Raw genomic sequence first — 14,961 nt, forward strand, 5'->3', positions numbered from 1 at the left:
TAAGTAACGATTCTGTGGCCCTAAGTAACGTTTCTGTGGCCCTAAGTAACGTTTCTGTGGCCCTCAGTAACAAATCTGTGTCCCTCAGTAACAATTCTGTGTCTGTCCCTAAGTAACAATTCTGTGGCCCTAAGTAACGTTTCTGTGGCCCTAAGTAACGGTTCTGTGGCCCTCAGTAACAATTCTGTGTCCCTCAATAACAATTCTGTGTCTGTCCCTAAGTAACAATTCTGTGGCCCTAAGTAACGTTTCTGTGGCCCTCAGTAACAAATCTGTGTCCCTCAGTAACAATTCTGTGTCTGTCCCTAAGTAACAATTCTGTGGCCCTAAGTAACGTTTCTGTGGCCCTAAGTAACGGTTCTGTGGCCCTCAGTAACAATTCTGTGTCCCTCAATAACTATTCTGTGTCTGTCCCTAAGTAACAATTCTGTGGCCCGAAGTAACGTTTCTGTGGCCCTAAGTAACGTTTCTGTGGCCCTAAGTAACGATTCTGTGGCCCTCAGTAACAAATCTGTGTCCCTCAGTAACAATTCTGTGTCTGTCCCTAAGTAACAATTCTGTGGCCCTAAGTAACGATTCTGTGGCCCTCAGTAACAAATCTGTGTCCCTCAGTAACAATTCTGTGTCTGTCCCTAAGTAACAATTCTGTGGCCCTAAGTAACGTTTCTGTGGCCCTAAGTAACGATTCTGTGGCCCTCAGTAACAATTCTGTATCCCTCAGTAACAATTCTGTCTGTCCCTGAGTAACAATTCTGTGTCCCTAAGTAACGTTTCTGTGGCCCTAACTAACGATTCTGTGGCCCTAAGTAACGTTTCTGTGTCCCTAAGTAACGTTTCTATGGCCCTAAGTAACGATTCTGTGGCCCTAACTAACGTTTCTGTGTCCCTAAGTAACGTTTCTCTGTCCCTAACTCTCTCCCTGAATACAGCCAGGTCTGCCTCTGTTGAATGACTGGAGGCAAATGGAGAATTCTAAAATGTCCGCCATTTATAGCTCGACCATTACACTGTGCTGGCTGGCTGCTGACTGCTGATTGGCTAATGCGATCACATGTCATGAATGAATGCATTATGGGTCAGCGCGCCTTGTCTGCGCGCCTTCCCAGACATCCCCGCTCCGTCGCCGCACATGTCGCCGCCATTTTAGGAAAAAATTTTCCTAATATTCGAATCGAATTCCACTTCGCCTACTTCGATTCGCTCATCTCTAGTTAGGATTATATTGCTATTTGTGTCGGTGTTGTCATTAGGGAGCTTTTCTCTCTCTATTTGCCATTGTGACCGTTATCACCAACAGTGATGGTGAAGGAACAATCCTCCCTTGTGTTGGTGGTCAATGTTATAAAGAATGCCATATTTTGTTGGTGGTCAGTGTGAGGAAGAATGCCCGCCTCATGTTTATAGTCCGTCTTAAAAAGAATGCAATCTTTTGTTGGTGGTCAGTGTCAGGATTAGGGGTGAGCTCCGTGTTCAGTCTGAATGTAAGTTCAGACCAAACACTTGCTGTTCAGATGTTTGTCTGAACATTTTAGGCAATCCATGTGGATGGACATGACAGCTTTCAGCTAATGGTTGCTAAGGAAGCAGCAGATGCTTGCACCCACTGCGTCCCTACCAACCATTGACGTCACCCAGCTTTTTCACTTACATGGCTGTTAACTAGTTGCCGACCGCAGATAGCCGAATGACGGCTGCACTGTGGCCGGCCAGTTCTGGGAGGGCGTCATATGAACATCCTCCAAGAACGCACTCTCCTGCTGCTCCCAGGGGCGTGCACCTGGCGATCTCTGTGATCGCTGTGTCCTAAGGACACAGCTGATCACGTGATGTGGTAAAAGGCCAATCACAGCGGCCTTTTACCAAGTGATCAGCCGTGTCCAATGACACACTGATAACCGGGAAATGCAATTGCCGGTTCTCGGCTACACTTTCCTCACGTTGTCAAAACATGATGTTCAGTGCCCTGATGATCAGTGCCCAGCAATGCCACCCACCAGTTCTGCCCACCTGTGCCCAGCAGTGCCATCCACCTGTGTCCGTCAGTGCCACCCACTAGTGCCCATCAGTGCCACCCACCAGTGTCCATCCTCTAATCTTTCCTCATAGCTGATCTCCTCCATGCCTCTTATCAGTTTGGTTGCCCTTCTCTGTACTTTCTCCAGTTCCCCAATGTTCTTTTTGTGAATTGGTGCCCAAAACTGAACTGCATATTCCAGATGAGGTCTTACTAATGATTTGTACCGGGGGAAATGATATCTCTCTCTCTGGAGTCCATACCTTTTTTTTTACAAGAGAGGATTTTGCTCCCTTGCAACTTGGCATTGCATGCCATTATTAAGCTGGTGATCTACCAGAACTCACATTTTTTTTTCTCAGCAAGAACTCATCTATGTGGTCTGTTAATAAACTCTCCAGTATCTTCCCAACTATAGAAGTTCAATGAAAAGGGACTTGGTAAAGACTTTGACCTCTTTTTAAATATAGGCACCACATTGGCCTTGAAATAAATAAATGTTGAAGCGCTAATCCTAATAAGTATCAGAGTGTAAACTAATAATAATAAAGTGCACCAATGTAAATGATAACACACATATATACAGTGTAATAATGAAATATATTATATTCACACAGTGCTCTGATCCAGATGGATCCACTCAGGTGCACTTAGGTGAAAAAACACAGGATAACCTGTACCATATAAAGTGAATCCCTTTTTAATGGAAAAAACACACAAAACTCCCCCTGTCCCTGTAGGGGACTATAAGTGATAAATATGTGTTCCCGTATATTAAAGGGAAACATTCATATGTGTATGATGCCAATTAATAATAACTGACATAAAATGAACAAAATTTCATCACAAAACGTGAATCAACCACATAAATACACATATGTGAATCAAACAATAGAAAACTCAAATAATGTCCAATTTCATATATCTGTGGTCTTTAAACACATAAACACGTGCACGTGATCAAGTGATCTTCACTCTGGTGAAAAAAATCCTCCAAATAGCAGAAATGCCCCCTCACCTCCAAACCTTGACCACAAGGGCCAACTCGCCTTTTTAGGATCACAGCACGATCCTTATGAGAATAATCTCATCCAGGTAGAGATGCCGCATAAGATCCTTTCCTTAATACCACTCTCAGGTCACATTCCCATCAGGACCATGTTAATAATGAATAATGATTGCCACTTCGGCCACCCCCCTCTGCCAATCCCTTCACTGGCTCCCGATTGCCCAACGCATCAAATTCAAATGACTAACTCTGACATACAAAGCCATTCATAACGCTGCCCCAAACTACCTCACTGACCTCATACCCAAATACCACCCTACCCATGCCCTTCGCTCCTCACAAGACCTCTTACTCTCTAGCTCCCTAGTCTCCTCCTCCCACGCCCGACTGCAGGACTTCTCCAGGACTTCCCCCATCCTCTGGAACTCACTACCCCGATCCATCAGACTGTCACCTACCCTCCTCACCTTTAGGCGCACCCTGAAAACCCTGAAAACCCATCTCTTCAGGGAAGCCTACCCCACCCTCACCTAACAGCCGTTCTCCCCCACTCCTCCTACCACTCCATCCCCCACAGCCACTTCCTCCTGTACCTCTACCCCCTCCCTCCTAGATTGTAAGCTCGAAAGAGCAGGGCCCTTGAACCCCTTGTGTATTGTTACTGTATTGTCTCATGTACTGTCCCCAACTATAATGTACAGCGCTGAGCAAACCCTTTGGTGCTATATAAACACTGTATAATAATAATAATAATAATAAGACACAAGCAGAAACATCCTCCATAGTGCAATAACGTTTATTTTGCCAACATATCAAGATAAAATGTATATAAGCCCACTCACATTTATCTCCTTCACAAAACGCTTTTACACCTCATGCTATGGGTGTACTGCATGGTGTACCAATATGGCGTCCAGCTGGAAATGCGTCTCCGGAAGTTGCATACCGACGCGTTACGTCACGTTACCACATGACTTCATCAGGGTATTATCCAGTATTACATTGGCTTTAAACCAATCCAGTGGTACAATGTCAGTAATTAAAGAGTCCCTAGTGTGCAGAAAGATTCTGGTCCCACTTGACTTTCGCCCTTTGGGGAATCCTCTTTTGTATTGGTCCTAATTGGCTTGGTTTGCTAATGAATGTTTTGGAGTCCTAGTTGGCACATTTAGCCTAGGTGCACACTTGGGCAGGTCAGGAACTAGTGCATAATCGCACACATTCCCCTCCCAAAGGCAAAATGCAGATGTGCGGGGATGACATTCATATTTAATGGCATTCTCACACATCAAAATATGTAGTGCGCAAAATCGCATGGTGCTAATAATTTTGGTGCTTCCATTTAAAAAAAAAAAGGCTTGGGGACTTCTTTCCCTGTGTTTCAAGTTTAAACCTACTCTTAGGATGGTCACATAATTTCTCTCTGTATGTACCTCATGACGTGATTCGCACATAGCTCCCTGAAATGGCGAAGCATCTTTTCTGTTATATTAAAAAAAAATTGATGTTTATTGGTGTGTACTCTCTATTCACAGGAAAGACACAGGAAACAAGGCCAGAAGAACAGTCATTTCAGAAATTATGACAGTAAGCATTTAAACTATTCTAATGTATTTATTAAGGAAATGGCCAGATCTAAAATATGTTCCCTTCTAAAAATGTTGCAGCAGCAAATGAACACATCATCTACCTTATTATTTTTATAGCTTTTTTTTTTTTATACAGTAACAATACCTTACATGGTACTCTACTGTCTTCAAAATTCCAAAATTATTATATCATCAAATAGGTTCAGTTATGAAGTGGGAAAATCATGTGTGATTAGGTTCTCATGTAGGCAGCCATTTTCCAGGGCAGTCTGTTTCCACCAATTTGTGGTCTTCACTGATTACATGAGTGCAGTTTATATAAATCAGCCTGTATGGCATTGGTCTCCAAACTGTTGCCTGTGGGCCAGATGTGGCCCTTTGCTTGCTTTTATCTGCCCTTTCGGGCACTATTTCAGCCACTGATACCAACAGTTGGGTAAAATTCCCCCCAGTTACACCAATGAAGGGGACACAACTCCTTCCAATGACACAAACGATGGGGAACAATTCGTCCTAGTGACACAATGATAAGATCCAATGATATCAATGATGGGGCAGAATTCCTCCCACTGATACCAAGACAGTGTCTAAATCGGACTTGGCCTGTGATTACAGTTCTCAAAGTATGGGGAAAGAAAAGGCAGAGATAAGAGGTTAAATTTGCCAAGCTGCTCAGTATCCTTGGATATACAGTGAAGGAAATGCGTATTTGATCCCCTGCTGATTTTGAATGTTTGCCCACTCACAAAGAAATGATCTGTCTAAAAATCGAATGGTAGGTGTACTGTAACACTGAGAGACAGAATAGCAACAAAAATATCAAAAGAAATGCATGTCTAACAAATGATGCACTGATTTGCATATTTTTGAGAAAAATAAGTATTTGATCCCCTTCACAAAACGACTTAGTACTTGGTGCAAATCCCTTGTTGGCAATCACAGAGGTCAGACGTTTCCTGTAGTTGGCCACCAGGTTTGCACACATCTCAGGAGGGATTTTGGCCCACTCCTCTTGGCAGATCCTCTCCAAGTCTTTAAGGTTTGGTGACTGACATTTGTCAACTCAAACTTTCAGCTCCCTCCACAGATTTTCAATCGGATTAAGGTCTGGAGACTGGCTAGGCCACTCCAGGACCTTAATGTGCTTCTTCTTGAGCAACTACTTTGTTGCCTTGGGTCATTGTCATGCTGGAACACCCATCCATGACCCATTTTCAATGCCCTGGCTGAGGGAAGAAGGTTCTCACCCAAGATTTGACGGTACATTGCCCCGTCCATTGCCCCTTTTGATGCGGTGCAGTTGTCCTGTATCCTTAGCAGAAAAACACCCCCAAAGCAGAATGTTTCCACCACCATGTTTGACAGTTGGGATGGTTTTCTTGGGGTCATAGGGAGCATTCCTGCTCCTCCAAACACGGCGAGTTGAGATGATGCCAAAGAGTTTGATTTTGGTCTCATCTGACCACAACACTTTCAACCAGTCCTCCTCTGCATCATTCAGATGTTCAGTGGCAAACTTTAGACAGGCCTAGACATGTGCTTTCTTGAGCAGAGGGACCTTGTGGGCACAGCAGGATTTCAATCCTTGTTGGTGTAGTGTGTTTCCAATTGTTTTCTTGGTGACTGTGGTCTCAGCTGCCTGGAGATCATTGACAAGATCCTCACGTGTAGTTCTGGGATGATTCCTCACTGTTCTCATGATCATTGACACTCCACGAGGTGAGATCTTGCATGGTGCACCACACCTAGGGAGACTGACAGTTGTTTTGTGTTTCTTCCATTTGCGAATGTTTCCACCAACTGTTGTCACCTTCTCACCAAGCAATTTGACGATAGTTTGGTAGCCCAGGCCAGCCTTGTGTAGGTCTACAATCTTGTCCCTGACATTCTTGGACAGCTCTTTGGTCTTTGCCATGGTGGAGAGTTTGGAATCTGATGTTTGATTGCTCCTGTGGACAGGTGTCTTTTATACAGGTAACAAAATGAGATTAGCAGCACTGCCTTCAAGAGACTGCTTCTAATCTCAGCTTGTTACCTGTATGAAAGACACCTGGTAGCCATAAATCCTGCTGAATGATAGGGGATCAAATATTTATTTCTCTCATGTACATGCAAATCAGTGCATCATTTGTTAGACATGCATTTCTTTTGAATGTTTTCTTGTTATTCTGTCTCTCAGTGTTTCAATACACCGAACATTCGATTTTTAGACTGATCATTTCTTTGTGAGTGAGCAAACATTCAAAATCAGCCGGGGATCAAATACGCATTTCCTTCACTGTTCCTTCACTGTATGAGAATAGCTCAGGTGTTTTAGAGTACAGGTGACTTTTAAGGCGTTAACCTAAATACTGTTTCTTTTTTCAGGCAGGGAATTTTAATGCATTGACCAACATTCTCAATCCGCTCCTGCTATCATCATTGTTTCCATTTTCCAAAGACCCTGAAATACACTCAAAATGTGAATTGCAGGAAGCTCTGCTCCCTAGGGAACGACACAGAGAAGGTGATGCGATTGTAGGCACAGTTCTGCAACTTAGCTATGCTGATTCCTCCGTAGGTAGAGAATTGTTTATTCTCCCACCCAGACTCAGAGATTGCATTTTGTAAGTATGCACAACATTTACTTGTAATGTTGAAAGTTTTTTTTTTTAATTTTCGAAATGAAGAAAGTGCCCCAACATTACCTGCAAACTTTTCTCGCTCCTAGGTTAGGCTGCACTGTGTGCAAAGAGGTCAATGGGTCCACCTTTGCTCTGCTGTATGTTGAAAGCCATAGCTAGACACTGTTTTAAATGTGAGATTATTTAACCACTTCAAGTTCGGACATTTCCTTTCTTTCTAGGACAATTTTCAGCTTTCACACTTTGAATGACAATTAAGCGGTCATGCAACACTGTACCCATATGAATTTTATAGCATTTTTCTGAGACAGATAAAACTTTAATTTGGTGGTATTTATTCACCACTGGGACAGGGGCGGACTGACCATTCGAGCACTCGGGCACTGCCCGAGGGCCCGGGGTCAGTAGGGGGCCCCATGAAATGCCCCTTGTACATTTTATAGGCTTTTTTGGGTGTGCTTTGGGTGTGGGCAAGGACACAGGGGCTCCATGATCCCCCATTGCTCGGGGGCCCCATGAGTTGTCAGTCCACCCCTGCACTGGGATTTTTGTTCTTTTGCTATATAAATGAAAAAGTCCAAATATTTTGAAAAAAAAGTGTTTTTCTTATAAAATTTTGCAAATAAATAATCTTTCTTCATAAATCTTGGGCAAAATGTATTCAGCTATCTTTTTAGTAAAAATAAACAACCCAAATTAGTTTATAACGAAGAATTATAATTTTTCAAAATTGTTTTTACATTTTTATTTTTTTTTTATATTATTATTTTTTTTTAACATACTGCCACCATGGTGACACTGTAGTATTTGTGGGGGGTGATGAGGATTTTTTTTTTTACACTGATTGCTTTTTCACCCATAAAGGCTGTAAAAGCAATCATTTCTCCTTCTCTTTAGCTGCATTTTTGCAGCCATTGAGAAATACGGTGAGAGCTGTGATTGGTCACAGCTTGTCACATGGTACAAAGCTGTTGTGAATAGCCTTGTACCATGTGACCTCTGTGATCATTCACAGGTTTAACAAGTAGTAAACAATGATGTCAGAAAGTGACATCTTGTTTACTACCATTCATGTGATCACTGATTAGCCAATCAGTGATCACATGATCGGGACCTCACACAGAGGTCCTGTACAGTGATGGTAACAGTGGGCACCAGATCGCGGAGTGAGCGCTCCCAGGGAGCACGCACAGGCAGTAAATACCGGAGGACATTTAAAAACGGCCACCTGCTCCTGCACTGTTCTTGTCCGGCTGTTTATGTACATGGGTTGGACGGGAAGTGGTTAAAAACCCATTATGAATAATAAATAAACCAGCGCAAACATAGACCTCTACACACCGTTAATCAATAAATCAAGTGCATCATAATAAAAATTAATAAAATAATAATAACAATTAATATTATTAAAAATCAAAACGGAAAGTCCACAAAACAGAAAAAATTATTTTTTTGTCCGTGAAATATACATATATATATCAAGTGAAAAAATATATCAAGTGAAAAAATCAAGTGAAAAAAAAATCAAGTGAAGAAACATTAATCAAGTGACTTTCTTCTTTCCCAAAGACTCTTCAAATACACCAAAAAGAAACTTTCACCTTCCACCCGTGAGACCAACATCAAATACACTCACCAGATTTAGGTGAATGGGACACTTTTTAGGACTTTAAGGGATCCTAATACCCTCTTTGCTGATCACTCTAGGGGGATATTCAACGATACAAATAGGCTCCACCGTTCAACCAGGGAGAAAAAACTTACATAGTGTAATATTGCCACTTAGAATCATCCTTCATAATAAAGACTATTACCACTCACATTTTTCTCCTCTTTCAAAAAGCATGTTTATTAAAAGCCAACATCTTCCAGATCGATAATGGACACTGTTAATGCCTCCTTAGAACTCTCACATCCCAGCTCAGGATACAGCAGCAGCTATGCAGACTATGACTTTCCACAAATCCCAGAAAATGGCCGCTGGAACGCACCGCTCGGCGTGCGTTCCACTCACCGGAAGTGACGTCAGACGTACGGGGTAGACCGGAAATGCGTCAACGCGTTTCGCCCCTCCCTGAGTCACATGGTTCCATACCTCTGAAGATGTGCGTGCGCACGTAACGCGTAAGGAGGAGCCTGGACGTCGAGACGCTACGCCGCCGGAGCCACGTGGAGGCCCGGCGGCCATTATTCAGAGTGTCAGGGTTAGTTTGTCTTGCTGACACATCTTTATGATACCTGCCTACTTTGAATTGGATATCATTATTTTAATAAAGCTGCTTTTTATAACCTACTACACTATGGGTGTCCTTTCCTAAAACTCCCTTGAGGAGCTTTTGCTTGCAGAATCTTGATCTTGGAATTCTACACCTAATCGAGAGAAGGAGGATCTGTTGCTGCATCCACAGAGGAGGGATTCACCATTCCTGTAACCGAACCAGCTTTACTCCCCTCTGGATTGAGGATCCATGAGCTCTAGATGCACACTGCGTTTATGTGTCTTACTTCTGGTGAGTGCGTTTTTCAGCCGTTTCCACACGGATCACCAATTCTGAATCCTCATTTGTCACTGGACACGTCCATATGACCAAGACTTTTAGTGGACTTTTATTTGTCTTATTGTCACTACTTTTAGCGCTGCACTATTTTTATGTTATTTCATTTAAGTTTATATTGGTTGCTTAGAGTGCTCAGCCGCTTTCAGGATTAGCGCTCACTGCTGTTTTTTTCTATTTCATATATTTTTTTCACTTGATATATATATGTATATTTCACGGACAAAAAAATAATTTTTTCTGTTTTGTGGACTTTCCGTTTTGATTTTTAATAATATTAATTGTTATTATTATTTTATTAATTTTTATTATGATGCACTTGATTTATTGATTAACGGTGTGTAGAGGTCTATGTTTGCGCTGGTTTATTTATTATTTATTGTGGTTTGTGTTTTTGCACAGTGCACAGCAGCAGTATAGCACCTGTGGGAATCTGTTGGCGCAGGAATAATAGTTTATATAAAAAAACCCATTATGAACCTGTCATAGGGATGGCTGTAAGGCTACGTTCACACTAGCCTTGTGTGCAGGCGGCAGAGAGGCGTTTGGGAAGCGTTTTTACCGCTTCCCAAATGCCTCTGCCAATTCTGCACATTACAGCACATGGTGCTGTTCTAACGGGAGCGTTTGCGTCGCGTTGCGTCGCGGCAAAACGGACGCCTCTGGACGAGTCAGGAGGCTTTGAAGCCTCCTATTCTCGTCTATGGTGCCGCTCCGCAAACGCCCTGCCGGCGTTTGCGGTGCGGTTGCGACGCGGTTGCGGGCGTTTGCGGAGCGATAACACCACTCAAACTGCATTATAGGCGTTTGTGGGGCGTTATTAACGCTAAGCAAACGCCTAGCAACCGCCGCTAAACCGCGCATGCGGCGTTTGTGGAGCGTTTGCCGAGCGTTAATAACGCTCTGCAAACGCCGGACCAACGCTTGCCAAACGCTATAGGGGCGTTTGGCAAGCGTTGGCAAAACAGCCTAGTGTGAACGAGCCCTAAAAGGGTAATGTATCATCAACACTATGGGGTTGGATTACTAAAGGCAAATAGAATGTGTACTTTGCAAAGTCAATAGCATGAGAATCTTGAAAATCAATTCTCTCCATTTTCAAGGCTATTAGGCCAGATTAGGTAGGATCAAGGGAGAGATGATTGCTTTTACAGCCAGCAGTGTAAAAAAAAAAGTCCTGTTCACTCTCCACAACTAGTACAGTGTCAATATGGTGGCACTGTACTGATAGGGCACAGGTATACAAAAAATACATAAATAAGTAAAAAAAAAAAAAAGTAAAATAATATATATTTTGTAATATATATATATATATACTGTATATATAGTTGTGTTTAAAATAATAGCAGTCAGACATCACTAACCGGATCAATCACTGTTTTTGGTAGAAATTATATTTCTACATGGCAAATAATTTACTAGCAGGTGTAGTAGAGTAATAGAAATCCAACAGACCCAACAGTCATGACATGCATGCTGCTGATTCTGTGTCATTGAATCACTCATTGAAAGGGGCATGTTCAAAATAATAGCCATGTGGAGTTCTATTAGTGAGGTCATTCATTCTTTGAAAAACAGGTGGCAATTATTGCCCTTATTTAAGGAAGGAAGGCAGCAAATGTTGTACATGCTGGTTACAGTGCATTTCTCTCTGAAATTCTGAGGAAAATGGGTCGTTCCAGACATTGTTCACAAGAACAGCGTACCTTGATTAAAAAGTTGATTGGAGAGGGGAAAACATATAAAGAAGTGCAGAAAATGATAGGCTGCTCAGCTAAAATGATCGCAAATGCTTAAAAATGGCAACCAAAACCCGAAAGACGTGGAAGAAAGCGAAAAACTACCATTGGAATGGATAGAAGAATAGCCAAAATGGCGCGGACTCAGCCAACAATCAGCTCCAGGAAGATGAAAGAAGGTGTAAAGTTCCCTGTGAGGACTGTTACAATTAGAAGACGCCTATGTGAAGCCAAGCTATCTGCAAGAAGCCCCCGCAAAGTCCCACTGTTGAAAAAAGACGTGCTGAAGAGGTTACAATTTGCCAAAGAGCACATTGACTGGCCTAAAGAGAAATGGCACAAGATTTTGTGGACTGATGAAAGTAAGATTGTTCTTTTTGGGTCTAGTGGCCGGAGACAGTTTGTCAGACGACCCCCAAACACTGAATTCAAGCCACAGTACACTGTGAAGACAGTGAAGCATGGTGGTGCAAGCATCATGATATGGGGATGTTTCTCATACTACGGTGTTGGGCCTATTTATCGCATACCAGGGATCATGGATCAGTTTGAATACATCAGAATACTTGAAGAGGTCATGCTGCCTTATACTGAAGAGGAAATGCCCTTGAAATGGGTGTTCCAACAAGACAACGACCCCAAACACACCAGTAAACGTGCAACATCTTGGTTCCAGACCAACAAGATTGACGTTATGGAGTGGCCAGCCCCATTCCTGGATCTTAATCCAATAGAAAACTTGTGGGGTGACATCAAAAATGCAGTTTCTGAGGCAGAACCAAGAAATAGAGAAGAACTGTGGAATGTCGTCCAATCATCCTGGGCTGGAATACCTGATCACAGGGGCCAGAAGTTGGGTGACTCCATGCAACACAGATGTACAGCAGTTCTCAGAAACAGTGCGACTACAACCAAATATTCATGAAGTCATTCAAAGGAAAGCAAAATCTTCAAACATTTTTCAGTTTATATAGTGAATGTTTGAGTTTGTAAAGAAGAATACAAACACTGCTATTTTTTTGAACAGTCTAATATTCACTTTTCTTCAATTTCTTTAGAGGAACAACACAAATTTGATCTATTTCTCTTCATGTTTTGATTTGGAATAGAATGTGTCGTGTTCCCAATGCATTTGTGTGGATGGAAATAAAAGCTATTAGAAGGATTTTCAGCTTTATTCACTTTTTTCAACACACTGCTATTATTTTGAACACAACTGTATATAAATATATATATATTATTTTTTTTAATATATACTGATCTGTGTTATTTTATTTAACAAAAAAGGTAGCATAATACATTGTGGCCTAAATTTATGAAGATAAATTATTTATTTGCAAAATTTTATAAGAAAAACACATTTTTATTCAAAATGTTCAGTCTTTTTTTTCATTTGTATAGCAAACCCAGTGGTGATCAAATACCACCAAAAAAAAGCTCTATTTGTGTGGGAAAAAAAAGATAAAAATGTCATATGGGTACAGTGTTGCATGAGAGCGCAATTGTCATTCAAAGTGCAACAGTGCTGAAAGCTGGAAATTGGCCTGGGCAGGAAGGGGGTGAAAGTGCCCTGTAGGCAAGAGGTTAAAGGGACCGATCCCTGGCTCTGGTTTGACAATCTATTGAAAGCTCAAAGGTGTTTGATTACTATCACAGGGCATTGGGAAAGTAAAAAATACAGTTCAATGGAGAGCAGCTTTTTTAATAAAGGAAGAAAATGAAACATAAAAAAGCACAATTTATTTAACCCCTCGCCTACAGGGCACTTATACCCCCTTCCTGCCCAGGTCAATTTCCAGCTTTCAGCGCTGTCGCACTTTGAATGACAATTGCGCGGTCATGCAACACTGTACCCATATGAAGTTTTTATCATTTTTTTGAGACAGATAGAGCTTTGTTTTGGTGGTACTTAATCACCTCTGGGATTTTTATTTTTTCTTAAACAAACCAAAAACCACTGAAAATTTTGAAAAAAAGTGTTTTTTCTTAGTTTGTGTTATACAATTTTGTAAATAAGTGATTTTTCTCCTTCACTGATATGCGCTAATGAGGCTCCAGTGATGGGCACTGATAGGCTGCACTGATGGACACTGATAGGTGACACTGATGGGCACTGATGAGGAGGCACTGGTAGGTTGCACTGATGGGCATTGACAGGCATCACTGATGGGCACTGATAGGCAGCACTGATACATGACACTGATATATGGCACTGATAGGTGGCACTGATAGGCAGCACTGACTGGCACTGATAGGCAGTACTGGCTGGCACTGTTAGGCGGCACTGACTGACACTGTTAGGTGGCACTGACTGGCACTGATAGGTGGCACTGATGAGCACTGATAGGTGACACTGACTGGCAGTGATAGGTGGCACTGATTGGCAGCACTGATAGGTGGCACTGATTGGCATTGATAGTTGGCACTGACTGGCACTGATAAGTGACATTGAAAGGCAGCTCAGATGGGCACTGATATGTGGCATTGATGTGCACTGGTATGCACTGATATGTGGCATTGATGTGGCACTGATGGGCACTGGCATGTGGCACTGATGAGCACTGACTGCTGGCATTGATGGCCACTGACAGGTGGCACTTCTGGGGCCACACTGATCATCAGGGCACACTGATCATCAGTGCCCTGATGATCAGTGTACATGTCCCCTCCACGGAAAGCCGATTACCGGCTCTCCTCTCCTCCGTCAGCGTGACAGCACGAGAGGAGAGAAATGCCGATAACCGGCATTTCCGTGTTTACATGTGATCAGCTTTGATTGGACACAGCTGATCACATGACCGAGCCGACATCTTCGGCTCTTTCCGTGATCCGCTGTGTCCCTGCGATTGCCGCGCTGCGTGCTCCCTGAGCCGCGCATGCGCGGTGAGAATGGAAGGACATCATAAGACGTTCTATCAGAACGAGAGAACCACCTTGCGCCCGTCATTGTACTATATGGCGGACGGAAGGTGGTTAAATAGCATGCTTAGTGAATTATTATTAGTATATTATTATTATTCAGGATTTATGGCGCCAACAGTTTGCTCAGCGCTTTACAATATAATGGGAGACAATACAGCAACAATACAGTTCAATACAAGAGGGTTAGGAGGGCCCTGATCCTTGAAACTAATAATCTAGGACAGTGGTCGGCAAGCCGCTGCTCGCGAGCCACATGCGGCTCTTTACACATTTTAATGCGGCTCTTCTGTGTGCCGGGCGCTCGCTCCCCTCCCCTCCCTTCTCTCCCTCCTCTCGGGCGGCCGCTCCCCTCCCCTCCCTCCTCTCGGGTGGCCGAGGACTCTGCAGCTAGCCCAGCAATGATTGGCCAGTCTCGCTGCCACTCACATCCTGATAGCTAGTGATTGGCTGTCAGGATGTGTGTGGGCGGGGCAGCGTGACGAACATGAGGGGAGCTAGGCTCCTCTCAC

The sequence above is a fragment of the Staurois parvus genome, unplaced genomic scaffold (assembly GCF_062004578.1).
Source record: "Staurois parvus isolate SC_StPar_1 unplaced genomic scaffold, SC_StPar_1.0 ptg001043l, whole genome shotgun sequence".
Taxonomy (NCBI): Eukaryota; Metazoa; Chordata; class Amphibia; order Anura; family Ranidae; genus Staurois; species Staurois parvus.